Source organism: Mesoplodon densirostris, chromosome 14 (genome assembly GCF_025265405.1).
Source record: "Mesoplodon densirostris isolate mMesDen1 chromosome 14, mMesDen1 primary haplotype, whole genome shotgun sequence".
NCBI lineage: Eukaryota > Metazoa > Chordata > Mammalia > Artiodactyla > Ziphiidae > Mesoplodon > Mesoplodon densirostris.
In genome coordinates this window covers 80988061-81011713 of record NC_082674.1, presented here as the reverse complement: position 1 = coordinate 81011713, position 23653 = coordinate 80988061, and the positions used below count along the sequence as shown (strand labels likewise).

At 47.0% G+C, this 23653-nt stretch overlaps 1 protein-coding gene and 1 non-coding gene across 2 annotated transcripts in view; both read left to right on the top strand.

Moving 5' to 3' along the window:
• TCF7L1 (transcription factor 7 like 1) overlaps positions 1 to 23653 on the top strand; it is a 163104-nt gene that overhangs the window by 60344 nt on the left and 79107 nt on the right. The gene's annotated exons all lie outside the window — the stretch shown is intronic.
• LOC132502260 (small nucleolar RNA SNORA70) lies at positions 21338 to 21472 on the top strand. The gene has a single exon (XR_009534453.1). It is a non-coding gene; the product is annotated as a small nucleolar RNA SNORA70 (small nucleolar RNA).

Here is a 23653-nt window from a genome sequence, read left to right as displayed (position 1 = left end):
ATTTGGGCCCTGGGGAGTGAAAATCATGACAGCAAGGCAGGGTGGATGGATGGGGCTGTGGGATGGATGAGTCAGAAGCTCCTGTGAGGATGGCTGGGACCACATGCTGCTCGAAGACCGTCAAGCTTCAGGAGTGTGTGCAGAACACGGGCTCCCCAGGTGCCCTGGAGCCCAGGGTAAACGGCTTGTGTGAGTCACACAACCAGTGGTGTGTGCCCCATCATAGTGCATACCCCAGGAGGGGGTTATCACAGGAGAACCAGCAGAAAAACGCTGGCATGAGATTTGGGGCTGAATCCTTAAGTCCTTGGCTAGTGGCAACAGGAAGCCGCCACAGCAGCAGTGCACACCCCCTGGTTCAAGTTTAATCACTCCAAATGCTGCTTTACCTGAAAGTAGCACATGGATGGCTCTTGTTGCGAAAGGCTCAAACCAAACAGAGGCAGCGTGTCACAGGCCTCCTTCAGCGGCACCCACCTCCCCAGTCCGATCCCAGAGGTAAGGGGTGTAGACAGTTTGTCTCCCTACGGGTCCTTTTTCAAAGTACTTGCAGTATCCTGTTTGCATGGCGGTGGGATTGTGGGCTCTGACTGCAAACCTCCTGTGTTCACAAACCCCCTCCACTACCTCCAAGCTTTGTAACTCTGGGCAACTTACTTACCCCCTTTTCTGTGCCTCCATTTCCCTATTTTAAAAATCTGAATAACAGACAGGGTTATGGTAAAGACTAAATGAGTTGGTACATGAGAAGAGCTTGAAACAGTGCCTGGCACATAGTTCAGTGCCCAAGAAATATTAGCTATTGTTATCTATTGACATATAGGACCTATGTCTTTGAGTTAAAAACCAGAGTCCTACTCTGAATTTTTTTATCAGTAGCGTTCGTAGTTACAAGCAATAGGTGTCAACTGACTGATATCAGCAGAAAAGGAATTTCTTTAAGGGACATCAGGGTGGTTCCCAGACTTGCTGGGAAGGCTGTGGACTGAAACTGTGGAAACTAGGTAGCAGCCGATGCCACGGCCACAAATATGCCACAAAACCGGAATGGCGAGGACACTGCCACGGTTGATTGGCAGCCTTCAGAGTGAGAGATGGATCCTGCCTCCTACCAGGACTTATAAGGGTGGCACAGATTGCTCAATGGGGGAAGGGAGTTTAGATGCCAGGGGGCCAAATGTCTCCCTGAATAGTATGTTATTCATTCATTCTCATCAGCATCCGCAGAGACAGGTCTTCTTGTTCTTTTTCGTGGTCGTGTAGTATTCCCAAGATGGCCCTTGACTCATTGGACCACTCACTCCCCTGGTGACAAACTTCTAAGTTGTTTATGCCTTTTGCCCCTATTGCAACTTGCCCCACTGAACATCCTTGTACATGTATCTTTACACAGATGTGCCATTTCTGTCGGGTAGATTCTTCGAAATGGAAAACTATAAATGTATTCATTATTTTTCAAGTTAACATTTCTTATACTCTGTGGACATTGAAAGACATTGTGAATATAAATAAACAGTATTTTAAGCAGGTTTTTTAAATTGTGGTAAAATACCCATCACATAAAAATTACCATCTTGAGCTTCCCTGGTGGTGCAGTGGTTGAGAGTCTGCCTGCTGATGCAGGGGACACGGGTTCATGCCCCAGTCCGGGAAGATCCCACATGCCGTGGAGTGGCTGGGCCCATGAGCCATGGCCGCTGAGCCTGCGCGTCCAGAGCCTGTGCTCCACAACGGGAGAGGCCACGTATCGCAAAAAAAAAAAAAAATTACCACCTTAACCATTTTTTTTTTTCATCTTAACCATTCTTAAGTGCACAGTTCAGTTAAGTATATTCATATTGCTATTCAACCATCACCACCATCCATCTCCAGGACTTTATCTTCCCACACTGAAATTCCACACCCATTAAACAGTAACTCCCCAACCCCCTTCCCCAAGGCAACTCGTTTCCTACCTTGTGTCTCTATGCATCTGGCTGCTAAACAGTTTTTATAGTTTTTTCACAGAGGTCATCTGCACAGGAATGGTGGTTGAAGGGCTAAGAGATGTTTCTCCTTGGGAGCTTGAGCGTCTTTAAAGACGGTGGGGGAGGTGGTGAAGACACCACCAGCGGTGACAGCTCATATTTTTCTAGCACGTCCCTTGGGCCTGGCATTCTGCCAGCGCTCTGCAGGCAGTGGTGGTCACCCCAGCTGTAAGTTAAAATCACCTGGGAACGGTGACGTTCGGATGCCCAGGCCAGGCCAGGTGGTGAGACTCGGGCATCAGGACGTTACAAGGCTCCAGGTGATTCCAGTGTGTAGGCAAGGTCAAGAGCCACTGCTTCTAGAGGACAGCTGCATTTCCTCACCACCCCCACTGGAATAGGCGTTATGATGATTCCTAGTCGACAGATAGGAAACCCAGTCACAGTGAGTGAGGCATTCTCACCACCCGGCACACACCCCTAACTGCAGTGATTTCACTGCTGCCTTCCTGGAGGACAGGGTGGTGGGGAGAAGCAAGCCTGTCCATGGAGGAGGCCGCTGCCTCTTGCTCAGCCCCAGTGTTCCCCGGCCTCACCGGCCTGCCTTCAGATTGTCCAAACCCAGCTGTCCCTGGGACTCACACTTGGGGTTTGAAGCAGCATGTGATTATGTACATATCTGTTTTGATTTCCCAGCTGCTGGCACTTAGTAGGCATTTGCTAAATAAGAGATGAATGAATGGGAATAAAGCAGCAATGAACAGGAGCACACGCACAGGTGGAAAGTCGAGAACTAGTCCCTTCTCTGACGGCGTTGAAGAGTAAGAACACACATACAAGTGGCGAATATTTCAGGTGCGCGGGAGGGGCTTGGACCAGCTAGATGCGATCCTGCTTAGAGTTGGGTTAACTTCCGAAAATGGAGACAAGCAGGACTACAACTGTAGCTCTCAAGCCCACGGCACTTCGAAATTACCTGGGGAGCTTAGGAGCCAGTACTGGCTGGTCCCCGCCTCCAGACTCAGATTGAATCAGGTCTTTGGTGGGAAGTGAGGCTGAGGGACAGGGATTGGAAGGTCAGAGGGGCCAGGGGTGAGATGCCACAGCAGGAGCTGGTGCTGGGACCTCACAGGAGGCTGGATTGAGACCATCCCGGCTTGCACGAGCAGCACCGTCGGTCAGACCAAGAGCCCTGCAGGGTCATCGGTTGGTTCAAATTCTTCGCTATGGGTCTGGTGCTTTGAGCGCTGTTCAAACGTTGGACTTGATTTTTTTTTTTTTCATTCTCTTTTTACAAGGAACCAAAATAGAACATGCCTGATGGAATATCCCACATTTCAACATACTGGAGACCACGGGTGCACTGATGGAGCTTCCGGGGGGGCTCATGTTGGGACGGGTGAAACCCCTGCTACTTTCTGTCTGTACTGGAATTTCTTGTAAATGTGGTTTTGGTTAGGAAGCTTGTAGTCCAGCACCAGTGTTGTTCAGTGTTCAGGCACGCACAGTCTGCTCTCTGGCCATTATCCAGACACTCACACACGCCGTCGGTGAGGTTGGCTTGTGTGTCTTCGCGGCTCAGCGGCCAGTTCACTAATGTGTGATGTGTTGCCTTGTGGAACTGTCTCCTGATGGATGGTTTCAGGCTTACTGCACGTTTGGGGTGCATCTTGCTGGATGTTTATATGTGTGATAAGGACACAAGAGTTGTTCAGTAGTGCGGGAAGCCAGCATTCCCTAATGGTCCAGGGTGTGGAGATGGGGCGTGAGTCTCAGCTCTGCCATGTGCCGCCTGTGTGGTCTTGGGCAAGCTACCTAATCTCTCTGTGCCTCATTTTCTTCATTTTTAAAATGAGGAGGGAATTCCCTGGCAGTCCACTGGTTAGGACTCAGTACTCTCACTACCAGGGCCCCTGGTCAGGGAACTAAGATCCCGCGAACTGCTCAGCATGCCCCACCCCCCTGAATGAGGATAATAGTAATGGTATTACAAGGCTTCAACAAGTAAAAAAAATACGTGCTTAGAACAGTGTCTGGCAGGGCTTCCCTGGTGGCGTAGTGGTTAAGAATCCGCCCGCCAATGCAGGGGACACGGGTTCGAGCCCTGGTCCGGGAAGATCCCACATGCCGTGGAGCAACTAAGCCCGTGCACCGCAACTACTGAGCCTGCGCTCTAGAGCCCGCGAGCCACAACTACTGAGCCCGCGTGCCGCAACTTCTGAAGCCCCGCGCACCTAAAGCCTGTGCTCCGCGACAAGAGAAGCCACCACGATGAGAAGCTCACGCACCACAATGAAGAGTAGCCCCCGCTCGCTGCAACTAGAGAAAGCCTGCGCGCAGCGACGAAAACCCAATGCAGCCAATAAATAAATAAGGACAGTGACTGACAAATAACTATCACATAAGAATTTTCTATTGTTGTTTCTAATAATATTATTATTATTATTATTTGTGGGTTTTTTTTTTTGCGGTACGCGGGCCTCTCACTGTTATGGCCTCTCCCGTTGCGGAGCACAGGCTCCGGACACGCAGGCTCAGCAGCCATGGCTCACGGGCCCAGCCGCTCCGTGGCATGTGGGATCCTCCCGGACTGGGGCACGAACCTGTGTCCCCTGCATCGGCAGGCGGACTCTCAACCAGCTTCCCCTGCGCCACCAGGGAAGCCCTCTAATATTATTATTTTAACGACTCTTTGAAGCAAAAATTTTCTACCACTGTTTCAAGATTTGGATCCATTGAACCTCATGCATTCTCAAACCAGAAAGGTATTGTCCCCAAGGAGGTGAAGAAAATCTAGCTGTGGTGATGGTGCATGACCCTCCAAAGGGGCACTGTACATAAACATGCCCAGTGATTCGTGGAAGAGGGGAGGGCACAGTGAGGCAAAAATACCTTCCAAGGCGCGGGGATGGTGGGGGCAGGTAAGAATGAAAGAAAGGCCGAGAAACACTCGGTTAACTAAAGACTATTTTAAGATCCAAAGCCACTCTCCTAAAAGCCTGTTAGCATTTGCTACCCCTTATCTGTGGAAATCAAGATTTTTCTCAACGCTTTGCAGTTAAAAACAAGAATCAGAAATAAATTACTGGGTGATGTGGCGGATAGAAGACAGCTCTCAACCATATAACCGTGGATGTCAGGACACAGCAGAACGCCTTTGTCCTTCCCACTGATTTATCTGGTTTTCACGTCAAGGATTTGCATGCTCCTTCACCAAAAGGTTTCCTCCCCTGTGGGTTTGAGCAGCCTCCCAGTTGTGCTGCCTGGGTGGGTGACAGGTAGGCAGCGGAGCCTGCAGCGGGGCAGGGGGTCCCTCCCGCTGGCTCTTGTGGAGGTGGCTGCTCAGGCGAGCAGAGCTGGGGACCTCTGCCCAGAGCACTGGCGGGGTCACAGGCGTGGAGAGGGGCACGCAGTAGTCCTGGGTCTTTGCAAGGCTGTCTGCAGGACTCCACGTTCAGTGCGAGGAAAGACAAAGACCTTCTTTATTGGAACAAAGGCGGGTGGCGGGACTGAAGCCCCCAGATGGTGAACAAGCCTGAAAACCCAATCAGGTTGACCAGCAACCTTAGGTTACAGTCATGTGGCATCTCCATGACTCCTGCATTTCTCGTTTGGGGTTTTATTAGCTTTTAGTCAAAGGTGACATTGTGAAGAAACCCAGATTAGAATTCAACTTACAAAACAGCTGAGTGAGAGAGAAAGCAGGGTGGAAGGGCCAGGGAACGGCATAGAAAATCATCGAGAGGTTCCTCAACAAAATCAGAGCCCAGACAGCCCCTGTGTGTGTGTGTGTTGCTTTCGAGTGTAGGAGAGGTGGAGGCGGCCCCCTTGTTCCTGGTCTCAGGGGCCTGGTGGGTCCTCGGATTGGGGAAGGATTTCCCACGGTGGGGGGGCTGAATGGGTGCCTGGAGCACCTCCCACAGATAGGCTAATGGACAACATGCACTGGCTGTGATGTTGCCAATTGGAAACAGCTTTGGGGCTCCAAGAAGAACGTGGAGACTAATGCAGACCTGACATGGGTTTCCCCAGCTTATGGGAAAATAATGAAAATCAGACAAGCAGTGTTCTAGGTAGATGAGCACTTGGGGGTGGCTTACCTGAGTGTGAAGAGGTGAAATAGCCTCATCTTCCCAGCCTTGTAAGAAAAACTGTTTGTTGTCGGGGGAGGGAGAGGGTTGGCTCCATTTTACCAAATCCGAAGGTGAAGTTGGTGGACTTGAGCCTTTGCAGTGTTGTTCCCAGATGGAGGCTCCATCCAGCCTTTCTGTTTCCTGTGCCAGCAACACTTGTGCCGAGTGGATGTTCCTAAACAGTTCAATGGGAGTAAGTAGAAGTAAGTTATGTTCCCAAGGACTCAACTGTAATTTGATCCCCACTCCAGCTCACTATGGTGACCTCAGTGTGTGTCTTAGCCATTTTGTACTTCAGATTCTCTGTCTGTAAAATGGCAACCTACTGATCTTTTTTTTTTTTAATGTGAAAGAGACAATAAAACAAAATCCCAGTTCTAACAACCAGAAACTTCGAGCCATTTAAATTTTTGTTTGTCTCTTGTTTATGAGAAAGGATAAAATAACAGATATCTAAACCAACACCAGGGACTCTTTTGAAAGCTCAGATTCTAGGGCAGCCAGTTCTCAGTTCTGTCTGCACATTAGAATTAACTGGGGAGCTTTTGAAAAAACACTAGTCCCCAGGTCCCACCCCAGATCAATTAAACCACAGCCTCTGGGAAGGAGGTCCAAGCATCTGTGTTTTTAAAAGTTCCCTGGGTGAGACTAATGGGCGGCAGGGATTGGGGACCATTGTTTGGGGTATGCCAGTTGGATGTAAAGATTCAGGCTTATTTCCAGAAATATCGTACAGATAATTTTTTTCTTTCATTCCTTTAATGGCTTGAAAATAAATCCTGTTTTATTTTATTGTTACATACCGTAACATTCGCCCTTTTATTAGAGCAAACAATTCCATGGTTTTAGTATGTTCACAGAATTGCGCAACCATCACTACTATCTAATTCCAGGCCATTTTCGTCACTCCAGAAAGAAACCCTAAGCCGTTAGTAGTCACTTTCTCTTACCTCCTCCCTCTAACCTCTGGCAACCACTCGCCTACTTTCTGTCTCCATGGAGCAGCCTATTCCAGACATTTTGTATAAATGGAATCATATACCATGTGGCCTTATGTAATTGGCTTCCTTCACTTAACATAATGTTTTCAAGGTTTATTCAATATTGCAGTGTGAATCAGTATACGTTCCTTTTTTATGGCCGAATAATATTCCACTGGAGGAATATACCACATTTTGTTTATCCATTCATCAGTTGATGGGCATTTGGATTGTTTCCACTTTTTGGCTATTAATGAACAGTATTATGAATACTTATATTTGTGTATAATTTTTTGTGTGTATGTTTTTAATTATCTTGGGTGTATACCTAGGAGTGGAATTGCTGGGTCACATGATAACTCTCTGTTTGAACGTTTGAGGACCTGCCAATCTGTCTTCCATTGTGGGTCCACCATTTTACATTGCCACCAGCAGTGTATGAGGATTCTAATTGCTCTACATCCTTGTCAACACTTGTTATTGCCTGTCCTTTTGATTATAGCCATCTTAGTGGGTGTGAGGTGGTATCTCATTATGGTTTTGATTTGCATTTTCCTCATGGCTAGTGCTGTTCAGCATCTTTTTATTGGCCATTGGCATGTCTTTAGAGACATATCTATTCAAATCTTTGATCTTTAAAAATTGGGTTATTTGTCTTTTTGTTGTCGAGTTATAAGAGTTCTTATGTATGCTGGATACTACATCCTTATTAGGCATATGATTTGCAAATATTTTCTCCCATTCTCTGGGTTATCATTTCATTTTCTTGATAGTATCCTTTGAGGCACAGAAGTTTTGAACGTTGATGATTTAGTTTTTCTTTTGTCATTTGTGCTTTGTATGTAATATCTATTTTAAAAACCATTGCCTAGGGACTTCCCTGGTGGTGCAGTGGTTAACAATCCACCTGCCAACATGGGGGACATGGGTTCGATCCCTGGTCCAGGAAGATCCCACATGCCGCAGAGCAACTAAGCCCGTGCAGCCGCAAGTACTGAGCCCGCGTGCCTAGAGCCTGTGCTCCACAACAAGAGGAGCCACCGCAATGAGAAGCCCACGCAACGAAGAGTAGCCCCCTCTCGCTGCAACTAGAGAAAGCCCGTGTGCAGCAACAAAGACCAAAAACAGCCAAAAAATAAATAAATAAATTTATTTAAAAAAACAAAACAAAACAAAAAAACAACCATTGCCTAATCCTAGGTCATGAAAATTTATGCCTGTGCTCTCTTCTAAGAGTTTTGTAGTTTTAGCTCTTACATTTGAGGTCTTTAGTCAATTTTGAGTTAATTTTTCTATATTGTAGGGGGTAGGTTTTATCACCCCCAAAAGTTAGGGGTACAGCTTCCTTCTGTGCAAGGTAGTTTGATAATCTTAGAATGATAGAGCAGGCCATGGGATATGGGGGCTCCAGCCTCCTTACTGTAATGGTGAGGAGCTTGAGGTACTGAGTTATTTCAGTGGAGGGGCAAATAGTAACCCTAGGATCCTATAGAAATCTAAAATCCTTCCTGACTTATGAAAGGTTAGACTATATTCTCCATGTTCCGTGAATTTTAATAGCATTTCTAACATTTGAAAGCTAGCACTTCTTTCTGAGGTACTATGTGCATCTTGACACCAGATTAACTAAAATGACTGGAACACTGCATTGCCCCTACCACAGATGGGATGCCAACTCAGTATCATGTGTTTAAAGATACTAATTCTTGAGTAGTTAGACAGTCAAGAGTAACTGAAATGCAAGTTCAGATTATGGATACATCAGACGCAAACTAAATGGGAAATTATATCATGAAAGAAAATTAATTCCAAGTGGATTAAAATGTTAGGAGGTTAAAAAATTAAAAGGCACTTTAAAAAGTTTTGTGAAAGATGTTAAAGCATCCTGTAAAACCGCAGCAAGTGATAATGATGTGCTAATAGACCGAAAGAACAGAAGAAAGCACTCAAACAGGCTCAAGCACATATAGAGGAAGGGATGACTTGGAAGGGGGAGGTAGGTCTCTAACCTCATGCTGAATTCAAATATATTAATTGGATTAAAGATTTTGTTTCACCATTCTTTTTAATTTTAAGAGAAGAATGTATGCTAATGGTAGTAGAACATTCAAACAATGCAAGTGAAGTGAAGTTATATCTTGACCTCTCCTTTCTCTCTCCCTGCCTAACCTACACGCCACACTCTTAGCTGTTTGGTGTGTGTCCTCCCCGACTGGTTTGAACATGTACATACCGTTGTCCCTCTGTATCTGCAGGAGGTTAGTTCCCGGATACCCCGTCATGGATACCAAAGTCCGAGGATACTCAAGTCCCTTATATAAAATGGCATACAGGCATACCTCATTTTATTGTGCTTTGCTGTATTGCACTTTGCAGATTTTTTACAAATCGTGTTTTTTTTTTACAAATGGAAGGTTTGTGGCAACCCCGCATTGAGCAAGTCTTTTGGTGCCATTTTTCCAACAGCATTTGTTCACTTTGTGAACAGATGTGTTTCAGTGTCACATTTTGGTAATTCTAGCAAGCTTGCAAACGTTCTCATTATTATATTTGTTATGGCGGTCTGTGATCAGTGATCTCTGATGTTGCTATTACAACAGGATTACAACCCACTGAAGGCTCTGATGATGGTTAGCAATTTTAGCAATAAAGTTTTTTGTTTGTTTGTTTGTTTTTTCCCGGTACGCGGGCCTCTCACTGTTGTGGCCTCTCCCGTTGAGGAGCACAGGCTCCGGACACGCAGGCTCAGTGGCCATGGCTCACGGGCCCAGCCGCTTCGCGGCATGTGGGATCTTCCCGAACCGGGGCATGAACCCGTGTCCCCTGCATCGGCAGGTGGACTCTCAACCACTGCGCCACCAGGGAAGCCTCAATAAAGTATTTTTAAATTAAGGTATATACATTGTTTTTTAGACATAATGCTATTTCACACTTACTAGGCTACAATGTAGTGTAAACATGGCTTTTATATGCATCAGGAAACCAAAAAATTCACGTGACTTGCTTTATTGTGATATTTGCTTTATTTATTGAAAGGGTCTGGAACCGAATCACAATATCACCAAGGCATGCCTGTAGTATTTGCATATAACCTATGTGCATCCTCCCCTATACTTTAAATCATCTCTAAATTACTTGTAATACCTACTACAATGTAAATGCTATGTAAATAGCATTTGCTGGTTTGTGGCAAATTCAAGTTTTGCTTTCTGGGACTTTCTGGAATTAATTTTTTCCCCGGAATATTTTTGATTCGCAGTTGGTTGAATCCATAGATGTGGAACTCAAGGATATGGAAGGCCAACTGTACATGTATTATTTGTATTATTATTTTGTACTATGTATTAGTATTTTGTAATACTACTATGTATTATTTTGTATATTTTTTTAACACAAAGAGGATCATATTATTCATACTCAGTAGTGTGTGTGTGTGTATGAGTGTTTCCATTTAGTGTATCTCAGAGACCTTTCCAGATCAGTACATATGGGTCAACCTCATTCTTCTTAGCTGCTTTGTTGCATTCCACAGTAAAGATTACCTTGAAACCATTCCCATTTTGATAAACATTCAAAAAAACCCTTATACATGTCTCTGTGTGCCCACAAGTTAGTCTTTCTCTAGAATAGATTACTAATAGCAGATTTACTGGATCTAATGGTATGTGTGCATTTTAAATTTTAATAAATTAGGCCAAAATGCCATCTGTTAGAAAAAGGCTTTCTGTAAACGGACATGTGAATAGAAATTACGCTTCCATTAACAGTATGGCGATGACTTTCCATACTCTCAACAACTGTTTAAATTTAAACTAATTCAATTGGCAGAATTTGTACCTCATTTTTTTGGTTTTCTTTATAACAAAGAAAAAAATCTTTAACTTTTGCATAGAAAACTACCTGGGAATGAATGGGATAGGGAGAACTTTTCATTTTCTAAATTTGAGTCATGTTTCATGTTGTTTTAAAATAATAAATAAATTTTTAAATATATATATATATTATATATTGCTTTTGTAAATTGAAAAACAAAGATTTTTTTTTAAACAGTATCAAACAACTCCCCCCTCCCCACTTAAATAAGGTAGTTTACTGTCCCCATTTCCATCTCAGTATAGAGCTGAGGGCAGCAGGAAAGTCGTGTATTAAAAGCCCTTTGTTTTCCTGCAACAAAGATACCACACATCTGTAGGACCAATTGGCAACCAAAGGTTGAGTATTTCGAGTCTTTGAAATGATGGATTCCTGTCCAGAAAGATTGTTGTGAGCGTCTGCACCCTGGGGCAATGGATATATTCATAGAAGAGTTTGGGGACAGCAGACAGGAGTGTGTCAACTCACGTCCTTTTTTTTTTTTTTTGGCTGTGTTGGGTCTTCGTTGTGGCACGCAGGATCTTTGTTGAGGTGTGCAGGATCTTTCATTACGGTGCCGGCTCTTCATTGTGGCGTGAGGGCTTCAGAGCACATGGGCTCTGTAGTTTGCAGCACGCTGACTCTCTTGTTGAGGCATGCCAGCTCAATAGTTGTGACGCACGGGCTTAGTTGCCCTGCGGCATGTGGGATCTTTGTTCCCCGACCAGGTTGAACCCACGTCCCCTGCATTGGAAGGCAGATTCTTTACCACTGGACCATCAGGGAAGGCCCTCAACTCACGCCCTTTATCCCAGTTTTTTTTATATAATAATTTCCAAGTGGTTTTCCCAACTCCAATGGGTTTTAAAAACAGTGGACATTATGTAAAAATTAAATGTTACCACTTTAGTTGGATCCTGGGATTGATAAATCATCAAGGACTCACCTACTTGGATGCTTTCTTTTCTTGGTATGATGTCCACAGTCGACCTCTTACTACTGACAAAGAAAGACAGTTCCAAGTGAATGTACAGCCACCTGGGGAGCATTAACTCCCTCCTGTTTGGCTCTTGGACCCTGGCCGGAGGGTCTTGGGGCAGAGGCCATGGTGGAAAATGAGGGCATGTGGCCCAAGGGTGACTTCTTTGTTGGGATTGCATCCAGCTTGTGGGAAAGTTGGTGGCCTTTCTCCCACCCATGTCACACTGACTTGCCTTGTTAGTGGCCCTTTTATGAGACCTTTTGTATTGATATTAGTTTTTGACCAGACAGGTTGCATTCCTCCCTGGCCCTATGGGGGGGCTATATGACCACAGAATGTGTCAATGGGTTAGTGGTTTTGTGCCAAGTTAAGATTCAGATAGACACTTAAGATGACAATGCAAAAGCTACATGAACAGTCATGGTTCTGTTTGCATTTTAGGGACAAAACAGTAATCCCTGCCACTTACTGATTGACTGCCAAGTTCCAGGCTTCAAAATGGGTGCTCTTCATAAGTCATCATTTCATTTAATTTTCTGGAAAATCAGTTCCAGAGCCTGAAGTCCTACAGCTAGCATGAGGCAGACACCGAATTGAGAACAGGATTTGTGCTAAACCAGACCAGGCAAAGTCTTTAAACTGAGGCTCTTTCATCTCTTTAAACTTGTTTTAAGGCTCTTTTCTGGGCCAGGCACTAATCTTGGTGCTGGGAATCCAGAGTTAATGCCTCCCTTCAAGGAGCTCATAGTTCAATGAAGAGATCCTCTTTCATTTTGTGCAACATAAAATTGTTGCATGTATTGTAATTTTAGGAGGAGAAAATAAACCCCAGGAAACAAAAAAATTATAGGATATTTTGCTCTAGTAAAAAAGAAAATCCAATCTTCTAAGGATTTGCCTTTTAAGACTCTGCACCTTAAATCCAGTCCCCTGAACCTGAACGTGGACTCCACTCTCCAGCCAGAAACATCATTCTGAACGACAGTGTGAACGGGTGGTATTCTGTCACCATAAAATGTTTAGCTACATTTACTCCTCATTCCAAGGTTTTCTCAAACATTTAAGAAGCACCTTCATTGATGCAGAAACAAATGAGGATTTCAACCCATATTTTAATAATTAATATTCGTACTCTTTTATAACTGGTGTGACAGACATTTCAAGTTGTCTGTTCCCTGCTTTTATATATCTTGTAAACAAAGTCGATGCTTGGGACTTCCCTGGTGGTCCAGTGGTTAGGACTCTGCGCTCCCAGTGCAGGGGGCCCCAGTTCGATCCCTGGTCAGGGAACTAGATCCTTCATGTCGCAACTAAGACCCGGCGGAACCAAATAAATAAATAAATATTTTCAAAAAGAAAAAGAAAAAAATAGTTGTTTAACAAAAAGCAAAAACAGAGTCGTTGCTCGATTGTCACGGATTCAGTTCCAGGTGACCGCCTGTCTGTCTGCCAGATGTGGTCTTTTTCTTGTTCTTCATGTCAGTTTCTCACTCATTCACATCCACCAAGCTCTTCCCACCCTGTGTCTTCCTGAGTGCTTCCCATTCACCCCACTCTTCATCTGGGTGACCCCCTCCGCCTCCAGGGCTCAGCTTCAACGTCCCTTTCTTTGGAGAACTTCCCTGATCCCCTAAACGTAAGTAGGTCCTGCCCTACCTTGCCCATCCTTTTCAGGCACTTACCTCAAACATAGCTTTGTATTTTGTATACAGACCTCTGCCTGGTATCTTTCTCTCCAAGGGCAAAAGCCACATCTGGCTCACGTCTGTCTCTCTCCCATTACACAACACCCGTCATGGCGTCTAGATTGTGGTTGGCATTTACTAAATGATGGAGAGCTATTTGGGTGGGTGGATGGACTGACAGGCAGACGGATGAGGTCCTTCACTGGGTACACGGACATGGCAGGCGCTTTCAAGGTACTGGGCATATAGCAGGGAAGAAAATGGCAGCTTTCCAGTTGCTCACCTTCTGGTTGGGGAAAGAGACAGTGAACAAATATACAGTGTCAGGTATTGAGGAAAGGAAAATAAAGCAGAGAAAGAAGCGGAGAGAGTGAAGATCGGGATGCTGTTGTATGATGGTGTCAGGAAAGTCCTCACAGACGTGACGTTTGAGCAGAGACCTGAAGGAAGTGAGGGGGCGAGCCGTATCTAATTCATGGTAGAAAAGCTAAATTCTTACCATTACATATTTTCCGAGTGATTTCTAGATGTGTGTTTATCTTGTCACACACGCAGTTTTAGTTTTTCCACACATCTGGAGCCAAATATAGCAGGCCCTCCGTATCTGTGGGTTTTGAATCCCAGGTTTGACCAACTGCAGGTTGAAAATATTCAGGGGGAAAAAATTCTAGAAAGCTCCAAAAAGCAGAACTTGAATTTGCCACACAGTGACAACTGTTTACATAGCATTTACATTGTATTAGGTGTTACAGTTAATCTAGAGATGATTTAAAGTGTACGGGAGGATGTGCCTAGGTTATATGCAAATATGACACGGTTTCATATAGGGGGACTTGAGCATCCATGGATATGGGTCCTGGAACCAATCCCCTGTGGATACCGAGAGAGGACTGAACACCAGGTCCAGTGGAGGGAGAGCCTCTGGAATGCTAGGAACTCCCTTTTTTGTGGAAGGGACAATTCCAGGAAGAAAAAAAAAAAAGAAAAAGATGTTTATAGGCCGCATTTTTGCTATCTTCGGTTCATTTTTTATTATCTTGAGGAAGTGATGGATTATAAAAAACTGAATTTTTTTCATCTTCCCCTTGGGAGTCAATATGAAATTAATACGAAAAAGTTAAAGGTTATTTTTCAAAATATTCTGGGCTTGGCAGGTTCAGCCCCATTTGTATGTCATTGAGTTCTTTTTCCTCCACATCTTTTGTAGATTTTACAGGAGTCATTGAAAAACAGGGTCAAGTATTTCTCTTAATCTAAAAGTGCCACAGGGTGAACAGGTAAAGAGGGTGGTCTAGTTAGGAGAGTTTCCTCCAAGTCGGACAGATGAATGTGTGTTCCCAAGCCACCCAGGAGAAGGGCCTGGGGCGTGAATAAGGAAGTACATCCCCAGGCAGCAGCGCAGAGGAGGAGGGTGCTTGAGGACCCCAGTGTAGGGCCCACAAAGGCACAGAAACCCATGGGACATCTTCCTTTGCTTGAGGCTGTGACCAGAGGTGCGTGTGAAGCCAGTGGCACTTGAATGAGACGAGAGCTTAGCCCCATCCATCCTCCATAGTTGGGGGTGAGGGCCGCAGTGCCAGGAGTCGCTGGCCAGCCTGCTTCTTCTCCTGTGGTCTGCTCATTGCCTGTGCTCCCAGAGGGAGCTGCTCGAACCCTGAATGTCCAGGTGGGCCTCTTGGGTCAGAGGAGGGAGTAGAGAACCACAGGGAGGATGATCAGGGTCTTCAAACCCGCAGAACGCTCAGGACAGTGATTCTCAAAGTGTGGTCCACGGACCTCCGCTTCAGAATCATCCCGGCTGCTTGTTGAAATGCAGATTCCTGGGTCATCCCAAGGAGCAAAAGGTGCAGCATTGAGACTGAGGGCTGACACAGGGAGTGGGTGATGGGAAGAAACACCTTTGCACGGAAACCTACTGCTGCAGCTATTGCATTTCCAAATTATGAGATGATTTTCCCCCCACCCAAATGTGACCGATACGTCCAGTCCTGGGGAGTCTAGCAGACCTAGGGTGGTTCCAGACAGGGAAATCAGGGAGTTTGGTGTCTTGTTTTGTTTTTTGTTTTGTTTTGGATGCACTATGCAGCATGAGGGATCTTCGTTCCCCGACCAGGAATCGAACCCGTGCCCCCTACAGTGGAAGCACAGAGTCTTAACCACTGGACCAGCAGGGAGGTCCCCGTGAGATTGCTAATGAGTTAGGAAACTGTTTATCTTCTTTGAAGGGACCTCCCATTTGAGACATAGGTGTCTCTTGGTAAGAAAAAAGGCATTTCGATCTCCATGTACCTAAAATCCTGGAGAAGGAGAGGATCTAGAAGGACCTGTCCTAGGTTGTGTCCCTGGGGACAGGACAGAATCTTCACAAGTCAGTGTTGATTCAGCAGTACTTCTTGGGTCCCAGCCCTGTGTCAGGCTCTGTGGGGGACACTCCCCGCGATAGGACCATCGCTGGGTCCTTCTAGTGACCTCAGCTCTACCTCTCCCCTGCCTCCTGAGAGGTCCCCCCACCGCCGCCCGCCTAATCCCTGCTCCACACACACTGAGTGTCCCCATCTCCATTCCAGCTTCTCCCAGGAGCTGCCTGCCCTGATGGGGGAGGCCTTGGACCTCGCACAGCCGCAGCCTCTCACTGAGCCCTGTGGTTTCTCCCCTTGGCAGGCATCTCTAGCGGTGCCTCCCGGTCATTGCCGGGTAGGCGAGATAGACAGGCTTTCTTGTTTGAGTAAATAACAAATGTGAGGAGCTGGGAAGGGAGAGAGGGGTTGCATTTGACACAGTAGCCGAGACACTAACGATTGGAAACGAAGAGGTAAAACGATCACTGTTTGCTGAGTGAAACCCACCGTAAATAATGAGACACAGGGCCTCCCTGGTGGCGCAGTGGTGGAGAGTCCGCCTGCCGAGGCAGGGGACGCGGGTTCGTGCCCCGGTCCGGGAAGATCCCACGTGCCGCGGAGCGGCTGGGCCCGTGAGCCATGGCCGCTGAGCCTGCGCGTCCGGAGCCTGTGCTCCGCGACGGGAGAGGCCGCAACGGTGAGAGGCCCACGCACCGCAAAAAATAATAATAATAAAAAAAAATGAATGAGACACAGCCATGACTCATCCAGAGGAGGAAGAGTTTTCAGTAGCCCATCGAAGGGAGCATCAGATGACAGTGCAGAGGGCTGGGTTCATCCAGGCTGTTCCCAATGTTTTACCCTTGTCTGTTAGGGCCTGTTCCTTCCACGGGGGTGTGACAAAGGTAGCATGGCCCTGAGAGCTCTAAGAATTTAGGTGTCCAGGGGTCCAAGTGCTTTATTATTTACCGAGAGCCTCTCAAACATAAACATTACGTTACATTACGTAAACATAAACATTAATTAAGGAATTGCTTTCCCTGCCTGGAACCACAAGAGATAGAGCATATCAACAATTATTTACAGCTTTCATGAGCTGGAAGGAGCATGCGTGGGGCTGCCTGGCTTTGGGAAGCGTTCACGTGTTTGACCTGTGCTTCCGAGGAAGGAAGGCTCATTGCAGTCTGGGGTCTTGATGTTTCTTCCGAGGAGCTCCCTTTTGAACTGAGTCTGAACTGGGAGAGAGGGGAGAGGATGCCGGGCAGGGGAACAGCGAGAGTAAAGGCTTGGAGGTAGGAGCGTGTGTGCTGCTTTAAGTGGCTGCAGACACATACAGCTGTGCTTCCATCGCCGCTGAGAGTTTTCTCACCCGCTTCCGTGCGCCTTGCACAAGGTTTGGAGCCAGGTGCACCTCCATACCTTCAACCCCTGGGGAAGGACGTGCTCACTCACAGGTTGGGCGTGGGCGCTCCTCCTCTGGACCACCCCACCCCCCACCCCCCCGCTCAGCCTGTTCTGCTCAGGGTCACTGTTGGGGTCCCAAGAGAGGCGTGGGAAAGCTCAGAAGACTCTCCCGTATCAGTTACTGAGTTAGGAAATAGACTGGAATTTAGAAACCCCCAGGACTAGAACAGGACAAAACTCATCTCCCAGGACAAGAGAGTCTGTTTGATTCCAGGAGGAGTCCTGGAGGTTGGTGGGGTAGGTGATGAAGCAGAAGAGAGGTGTACGGGCCGAGACTGGGGAGCCCGGGAAATCCCTTGAATGCGAAACCTCCTGTTTCCCTGCGTGCCGGGGGCCAGGGGTGTGGGGATGGGCCCCAGCTCCTTTGTGGACCCGAGCGGCAGTGACGGAAGACTGCATTGGGCTTCGAAATGCTGAACGTGGGAGTGGCCTGCGTCTATGTCAATTTTAAGTTCTGAAATTTTCTAGCAGTCCTCATCACAGATACTCAGACATATGCCTACACGGCATATGTCCCTCAAGCATATGCTATAAGGGAATCCCCTGGTGGTCCAGCGGTTAGAACTCTGCGCTTTCACTGCTGGGGGCCCAGGTTCCATCCCTGGTCAGGGAACTAAGATCCTGCAAGCCGTGCAGTGTGGCCAAAAAAAAAAAAAAAAAGAATATACTATCATTCCATATTTCTATCTCTTCAATTGTTTCTTGCATCTAGAAGTTATACCCAAAAATATCCTCTGTGGCATCCCATGTCCCACAGCTTTATTTGGAAGGTAGGCCACTGTATTTATGTGTCAGCCATAAACGCTTGGATGAGAGTATGAATTCCTGAGGATCTGCTACTTCCGGCTGGTAGCATTAGATCCTTTGGAAGTAAGTATCCTGTGTCGTAATATGACAGCAGACTGAGAATTTTAAAACGTTCATGGAAACAAACAGGTGCTCAGAGCAGCTAAAAATACCCACCCTGGGAAGTGAAATTGGGGCAGTGCCAAGGCGTTAAGGTGAGTAGCACTGCGCTTCAGGACGGTGGGGAGAAAGCCAAGAAAAGAAAATCCTGCCCCTCCCAGCTCTTTGCTTAGGATCCCTTCCTGTTGTGCTGGCCTTTTTGCATCATCTCCACGGAAACTTCTTGCCACTCCACCCCCACTCCCCCGCATAGCTTTCCTGCCCAGGTTTCTAAGTGAAAGGCCCAACCCTACAGGGGGCCCATGTGCGTGGATGGCGAGTGGGCGGCCTCCTCTTGCCCCAGTGGGTGGTGAGAGGTGTGAGGGACAGCCCGAACTGGAGGGCACTCAGAGCCCAGACCTTCCTGCCCCCCCCAGCCACATCCTCCCTGGCCTCCTGCACTTCCTGAGGAGTGAAAGATGGTGGCTGTCAGCGGGTGAAGGATGAAGGTGACAAGTGGGGTAAACACAGCTTGTTACTACCAGATTCAGTTACCAGCAGTGCTCGAAGACAAATGGCCAGGGGCTTGTCCACCCCTTGAGGACAGGGCGTCTTAGACACCACAAACAGGGTTCTGGGAAGAGGAATTCCAAGTGTCCTGGAATTGTCTTGCACAGCTGGTATAGCGGACAGGAAATGTCGGGTTTTCGTTGTGGGCAGTTTTGAATTGGGAGCCCGGGTTTGACCCTGAGAATAACCAAAACTGTGAAAAAGACACGTCTTTACACCAGAGACACACTGTGTGATTCCACGTGCTCAAAAACAAGCAAAGCTCTCTATGGTGATAAAGGTTAGAATAGTGGCTACCTTGTGGGGGAGGGCAGAGGAATATTGGCTGGGAGGGGACATGTGAGAAACTTCTAGAATGGGTTCTAGAATGTTCCATATCTTGATCTGGTGGTGGTGACACAGGTTTGTCCATATGTAAAAATTCCTTGAGCTGCACATTTAAGATGTGTGCATATCACTGCATGTATCTCTTAATAAATAAGTTAAAAAATTAAGACGTGCATAAAAAGGAGGCCTGGGGAGAGAAACACCTTGGCAATATTTGAATAGCCTAGCTTTTACCACACTTGGAGTTTGCTGTTCCATGGCCCCAGGTCCTAACAGTTTGACTTGGTTCAGTCCAGAACTTTAAAACGCCAGCCACTTTGGAGGAATAAAATAATGACAAGTCTCTTCCAAGTCTGACCGTCAAAAGAGTGATTTGGAAACTGCCAGCCCCTCACCCTGATTCAGAGTCCCCACCCCTCCACAATTTAATGAAGGTATTGGGGCATCCGTTTCAAGCTGACCCAGCTTTGAGTCGCTACTCTGCTTCTTACCAGCACTGGAGCGTTCTAGAAAAATGTTGCCCCTCTCTGAGGCTCAGTTTCTTGGTTTGTAAATGGACTGATCTCTTAAGAGTGTTCTTCGATGAGGGAGGACCTATGAAGTACTCACGGGGTGCTCAGCACTTCACAAGTGATGATGAATAGTCATGCTGCTGCTGATGATGGTTTTTTGTCGCCACTGTCCGCAAACCGTGCAAAGTTCCAGGGAGCTCCGGGAGCCACGGTGCTCACCAGTGAGAGCGCCGGGCACCTCTGCAGTGGCTCTCACGAACAGTTCCCACACGACCCAGCTCTTCATACAGTTGGGCCAGCTACAGGGTACAGAGGCCCCCTCTGGCTTGGCAGGATTCTCTGGCTGGAGCCTCTGCCGGTTCTCAGAGGAGGAACGGGGCTGAGCTGGAGAGCAGTGTACCCACGTTGAAGCAGCTGTGGTGAACATCTGGCTCTGATTATCTGGCTGGGAATGGCTGGGGGTGGGAGCTCCCTGATTTATAGATTGCTCCTCTGGCTGTAAATCCCATATGTAATTGTGACTTCTCTGTCCCTAATTGTTTGCAGAGAAGAGAGGAGCTCGATGGCTTACAATCCCTGGCAGGGCCGGAGGCTGCTGGGGGGTGAGGTTTGTTGCTAGGACACCACCGTCTTTGTTTTGGTCCCTGCTCAGCAGTGTTTTTAAGGCCCTGTATACATTTCTCTGTATTGTTAATGTAATTTGTTCAGGCAGTGAACAGCCAAGTTCAGCCCAAGGAATCCGATACTCATAACAGAAACACCAGAGGCCAGGTTTTTGTGGTCAAATTAGGGTTTTGAGGCCTAGGAAGAGAATGAACCATTTGAGCTGGGCCAGGGGGACAATCTGCCTTTCTCTCCTGTGCTAACACTGGCCCGGGTTCAGCTTCCTTGCACAGCTTGGCTTGGGGGGTTCCGAGTCCATCGCATTCAGCGCTGTGTTAGGTGGGGAGTAGGGCTTCCTTCTCTGAGAAAAGGAATGCAGACTTTATTCAGAAGGGATGAAAGGAGACTAACAAAGTGTGGGCAAGTTCGGGCCCTCTCTGCCCAGCCTTCCCTGGCTCCAGGTACCTTTAATCTACGCCCGCCCCCGCCCCTGAATTACTTGACTGATGCAGAAATCATAGCTGGGATCTGCTGAGAAGGTATGTGACTGTGCAAAATGCAATTTGCCCGTTTCCGTTGCCTGTGAAGACCTGACAGCCCACTTGCCATCTGGGAGCCTTACGTCCTGCTGTGCTTGGAGTTTTCGGAAACGAGGGATTCCAAACAACTTTCAGTCCGTGGTTAGTGATGCTAACTTCGTTCATTTCACCCACTTCACTTTGCCTCAGAAAATAAAGCACATCAAAACAAACATACCAGCCCACAAACATTTTCCATGCTTTCTACTGCTTTGCAAATGTTTACATGTTGTGAAACTGATCAGCCCAATATTATCAACCCCCTCCCTTCCCGCCTGCCTTAGAAGAATGCCTGGTGTGCATGCATCCGTCCATCCATTTAACAATTACAGAACACCTTCTGGGGTTGCCAAGTAGACTCCGACAGGGTCCCAGCCCGTGGGAGCTTGTAATGCAGGGAGACAAACAGGAAAACCAGTCCTTACAGAACTGATAAAGTAGAGTAAAACGTCACCTGGATTTGCAGTCAGTTAAGCCAACTGTGCTCTTTTCCCCATGGGGCCCTGGTGCGCAATGGCTGCAAACAGCAGCCTCCTCGGTAGTGTATGCAGCCTGTTGCCTGTATGGGTTGCCCTAAAGGACCTTGGAGACAGCCCTTTCCAGTGGACATTAATGACTGGCTTGCTGTCCCCAATCTAGGCTCCAGACAGGTATGCGTGGTGCTTTGGAAAGCCCCAGGGCACAGTGGCCACGGTCCACATTGGCCAGGTCATAATGTCCATCTGCACCAAGCTGCAGAACAAGGAACATGTGATTGAGGCCCTGCACAGGGCCAAGTTCAAGTTCCCTGGCCGCCAGAAGTTCCACATCTCCAAGAAGTGGGGATTTACTAAGTTTAATGCAGATGAATTTGAAAACATGGTGGCAGAAAAGCGGCTCATTCCAGATGGCTGTGGGGTCAAGTACATCCCTCATCGTGGCCCCCTGGACACATGGCGGGCCCTGCACTCCTGAGAGCCTTGGCGCGGCCCCCTCCCTACCCACGCCCACCCATAAACTCTACTTTCTTTAAAAAAAAAAAAAAAAAACAGTCACCTGGAGCAGCTCAGGCTCGGAGGAGTGAGGGGAGGCCCTGGCAAGGAGGTGTGTGAGCAGAGCTCTGCAGGAGAGCGCAAAGCGTCCGTTCTAGTGGTAGCCGGCCTCCCGCTGGCTTGCTTTAACTCCAGTGACTCTCCCGGGGAGGGGAGAGAGTTGCCTTCTTCTTAGTGATCCTATTGTCTGTAGAATGCTGGGGATTCACCAGAAGTCTTCAGAGGCTAACCATCTTCTTCATTCAGTAGGTGAACTGCATGACTCGTGGTGTAGACACCTCCTGCCCTAATGCCTTCCAGACACTGACATCATCTTAGAACAGGCTGATGCATTAGGGGCATATTCACTCAGCAGTAAATGTCCATAAATGACTGGACCAGATAAGCCAGCGAACTTCCTATTCTTTCTTTCTTTTTTTTTTTTTTTTTTTTTTTTTTTGCAGTACGCGGGCCTCTCACTGCTGTGGGCTTTCCCGTTGTGGAACGCAGGCTCAGCAGCCATGGCTCACGGGCCTAGCCGCTCCACGGCATGTGGGATCTTCCCGGACTGGGGCACGAACCCGTGTCCCCTGCATTGGCAGGCAGACTCTCAACCACTGCGCCACCAGGGAAGCCCGAACTTCCTATTCTTGATCGTGATTGACTTCTGTACAGCCCTCCCCCCAGTAGCCTATACTACAATTAAATAGCACCAATCAGCTTATATTAAAACTGTTGTTTTCTTGTTTGTCTCCTGCATTAGATCATGAATTCCTTGGGATCAGATATGGTGTTCTTCTCTCCCCATGCCTAGAAGAGTACCTGAGAGGTGTTCACTGTGTATTTATGGGGTAAAAAATTTCATGTATATATGTCTTTTATCCCTTAAGAAATTTGGTTTTCCAGGCAATAAATGCTTGCTTTTCAAAACGCTAAAAGTAACTTTAGCCATTTTTGATGGGAATATTCTAAAATGCATCCTACCCTTTTCTAACTTCTTAAATAATGAAGATAGAATCTTTTTTGTTTTGTTTTTGATGACCGAGGATCAGCTCTGTGAACTCCAGTTTTGACTAGGACCAAAGTAAAATGAATTTTTCAAAGGCTTTTATGTAGAACCATTGAATGTTTGAGTTGAAAGAACAAAAATTTGAAGCCATCTAGTTGATCTCCTTTTATAGACCAGGAAGATGAGCTGGAACCACCAGCCCGGTCTGACTCTCCTCTGAGCGTGTTTCCCATCATCCCATGCCTTCTGCTCATCTCTTCTTCTTCCTCCCTGTCCCCTCCTGAGTAATTGAAGTGAGGCTGCTTCCTTTCACCTGCAGTTAAGCAACTCGGGCTGGAGGGCTGCACACCTTTCTGTTAAGGGGAGACGGTAAGCTTTCTGACCTCTGTCTTGTCCATTTTTCACTAGTTCCCAGAGTAGAGAGTTTATACTACTTATCTAGACACTACACGTCGATTGGTTTCAAACATCTATATTCAAATCAAGAACTAGGAACTATTTAATTAAAATAGGCCCTTGTTCCACTGAAAAACTCGTCCTATTGTCATTTACTAGAGTTCTTGCTCTTTAATCTGTAGGCGGGGTCCCTGCACCTTTATCCAGGATTTTACTGACTTGATTTAGGAACACCACTTGGTTACTGGATGGCCTGATCACCTGCAGATTAAAGTGGCAGCTGACCGGGGCTTCCCTGGTGGCGCAGTAGTTGAGAATCTGCCTGCTAATGCAGGGGACACGGGTTCGAGCCCTGGTCTGG